Below are 3677 nucleotides of genomic sequence, written 5' to 3'. Positions count from 1 at the left end.
TTATAGGGTGCGTGCGCTCGCCAAACAGAGAGAGACATAGAGACAGAAAGCGAGAAATCACCCCCCAGGAATCCCTTCTCCTCCATTCTCCTCTTGGGATCTTGGACACGCATGCACACGTGCCCGGCGTGAGTTTTAAGCCACCGGATCCGGAATGCGAACCAGTGTCGACCACGTGGGAGTCCAGCGACATAGCCATTATGCTAACTGCTGGTTCCCGGGAACTGACGTTTTAATAACTCATAGTGCCTGAACTGTACATTGGCCTGCAGGTCATGCTTTCTCACTGAAGAGACCCCCTTCCTGTAAATACCTGGGAGAGGATGGAAGAGACATCATTCCCTTTCCAGGAATCAAAATAAAGTTGTTGCCATGCTGTTGAGCTCCACAGGGGAGATGGCAGGTCGCTCAGGAAAAAAACCCTGGATTTCAACTATAAAGGGGCCTCACCAGTATTTATATAGGAAGAATAGAATTTATCATCTGAAAAAAAAAAATAGACTGTGGAAAACAGCTTGTAGATTTTCTTGATAAATGTGACCGGTCAACTGAAAATCACCATTTGTGTCAAAATAGGAAATAACTACCTACCCCCCCACTCCCCTTTTTTGGTAGGTTTTTACCAAAGAGTATATGCGTTTGCCTGAAAGAGACAGAAAATGAGAAAATGCCCCCTACGGGGAGGTCCCTTGTCCTCCATTCTCTTCTCTAGATTTTGGGTACACACATGCATGTACCTGGTATGATTTTCAAACTGCTGACTTAAAAGTGTGGTTGGCTATGTGGGAGTCTAGCACCTTAACCACAATACCACCTACTGGCCTATTTTTAGATGCTGACCATAACCCTTTTTCCTATTTATTATATTTTTTGAGAGAGATTTTTGCTTTAGGTCATGTGCGCTTGCCAGAGAAATAGAGACAGAGAGACAAATCACCCCCCCAGGGGTGGTGGCCACACTGCAATCCCTTCTCCTCTAGTCTCCTCTTGGATCTTGGGCATGCACACACGCCCGGCATGAGTTTTTAAGCCTCTGGTACTTGAATTGCATTCAACCAAATGGGAGTCCAGCAACATAACCATTATGCCACCCGCTCCCCCCTTTTTTTTTGAGAGACTTTTGCTATAGGGCACATGTACTCACCAGAACGACAGAGAGACAGAAAGCGAGAAATCACCCCCCAGGGGTGATGGCCACATTGCAATCCCTTCTCCTCCATTCTTCTCTTGGGATCTTGGGCACACACACATGCACACGCACCCAGCGTGAGTTTAAGCCACTGAGGTCTGGGACTCGAACTGCGGTCGACTACATGGGAGTCCAGTGACATAACTATTACACCAACTGCTGGTCCCGTTGTTTTTTTGTTTGTTTGTTTGTTTGTTTGTTTTTAATTTGCTACAGGATACGTATTCTCACTGTGGATGGGGTGTAGGGAGAAAGTGAGAAAACACAATCAATCTCAGAATTTTGACCACTCATGCACACACACCTGGCATGTTTTTCAAGTGACTAGGTCTGAGTCTTAAATTACATAGTTGGCCATGTAAGTGAGATCCAGCCATCTTAACTACCATACCACTGTCTTACTCCACCCCCATTTTTATTTATGTATTTATGTATTTATTATTATTATTTTAAATACTTTCTGCTATAGGGTGTGTGTGTGTACTGGAGAGAGAAAGACTGAGGGAAAGTGAGAATTCACTCCCCGGGGGCAGTCCCTTCTCTGTTCTTGGGATTTTGGGCATGCATGCTCATGCACCCGATGTATCTTTCAGGCTGCCAGGTCTAGGTCTCAAACCTTGGAGGTAGCCATGTGGATTCTAGCTCCTTAACCACCATGCAACCTGTTTGCCTTAGCCCTCCATTCTTTATTTATTTTTTTTTTTTAAGTTTATTTTTTCTGTGGGAATGGAGAATTTTCATGCTGCAATCCACCCTGTCTTCGCCAGCCCAGATTACACATGCCCCACATGTACAGGGAGAGGTGAACTGTTGGCATTGCCATGTGATCCAGCATCACAGATCACAGACCCTTGTTACAGCTGTATTGCCATGACTGGCCTCTTTTTTCTATTTTTTTCTTTTCTTTCTTTTCCTTTTTTTTTTTTTGAAAGATGTCTGCTTTAGGGCATTTGTGCTTGAAAGAGAGAGACAGAGAGACAGAAAGTGGGAAATCACCCCTCAAAGGGATGGCCACACTGTAATCCCTTTTCCATTCTCCTCTTGGGGTTTAAAAAAAAAAGATTTATTTAAGTTTTATTTATTCATTCATTTAATTTGACCAAAGGAAGAGTGAGAGGGAAAGTGAGAAAGCAAGCCACCAGATCCAGTACTTGAACTGTGATTGGCCATGTGGGAGTGTCTAGTGCCTTAACCACCACACTACCTGCTGGCCCCTCCTCTTGGGATCTTGGACATGCACATACACATGCCTGGCATGAGTTTTAAGTACTGGGCCTGGGACTTGAACCACATTTGATGATATGGAAGTCCAGTGACATAACCATTATGCCATGCGCTGGTCCCTCTTTTTTCTATTTCTGACACAATAATCAGATAAAATTGTGGGAATATTTATGAATTTTTTTTTTTTTTACATGAATGCTCTCAAAAAATATTGAAGAGATTACAGTTGCCTTTATTTTCTAAGGTTACTTGTGTCTGTTTTTAAGGACTGAATTTTTACTTGATATATGTATGTTGGATCCATGTGTGATACTCTGTGACTCATCCTCATCAATTAGTTAAATGGTAGCAGAGCAAAGAGGTGAATGCTTACATAATTTAGAGAGAGAAAGAGAGAAGTTTGCTAATGTATTAGACACATCAGTTATTGCTTGGCCTACTCATACCCCTTCTCAGAGACCAACCCTTATTTGTTCCTGTGGTTGGGACAATCCCTATATCCACATGACTTGCTGTCTACACTTGGAGCTGCAGTGATCTGACTGCCTGGCCTGAGGACATGTGAGTGGGCTGGCTTACTTTTCCCTTATTTTTGATACGGTGCATGTGTTCTTGTGCATAGGAGAGACCCCCACTTCCCTGTGAGGTATGGTCATGCCATAATGCTTTTTCCTTCATTTTTCCAACCTGTCAGGATTTGGGGCATGCATGCACATGCATCTCGGCATGGATTTCAAGCCATGAGGGCTGGAATTTAACCGTGATTAGCCATGCGAGATCCAGCTCCCAATGTGTAGCACTTACCGTGCTGCATCATGGGGCTGGCGCACAGAAGATTCCTTCTAGAAACAGAGACTTGAGTGATATTTAATAGTAGTTCTAATACATTGTATATGAGAGTGTAGTGGTTGGTTAAGAGAAAAGTAGCCCAGAGGTGGGCAGAAGGTGTCGTGGTTGAGGTGCTGGACTCCCTTACGGCTGACTGTTTGAGTCTGGGATTTAGTGGCTTACTTTCTCACTTTCCCTTTACCTCTCTTTTTCTCTCTGGCCAAATTAAAAATAATAATCATAAACAAATTAAGTAATTATTTCAAAAGATAAAGAATTAGCCCAGAAAAAAAACGAAAGTAAGAAAGTCCCCTAGAGCCAACCCAGACTGAGTTGTGGATCCTATTTTTGTTTTAGTTCCATTTTCCTGGAGGCCCAGCTTTGTTTTCTGTTCTTGGGATTTGTCAGAATCCTCCTCTTCCCACTTCCTCAGTGA

The sequence above is a fragment of the Tupaia chinensis genome, unplaced genomic scaffold (assembly GCF_000334495.1).
Source record: "Tupaia chinensis unplaced genomic scaffold, TupChi_1.0 Scaffold143584_1, whole genome shotgun sequence".
NCBI lineage: Eukaryota > Metazoa > Chordata > Mammalia > Scandentia > Tupaiidae > Tupaia > Tupaia belangeri.
Note: the sequence above shows the minus strand (reverse complement) of the source record.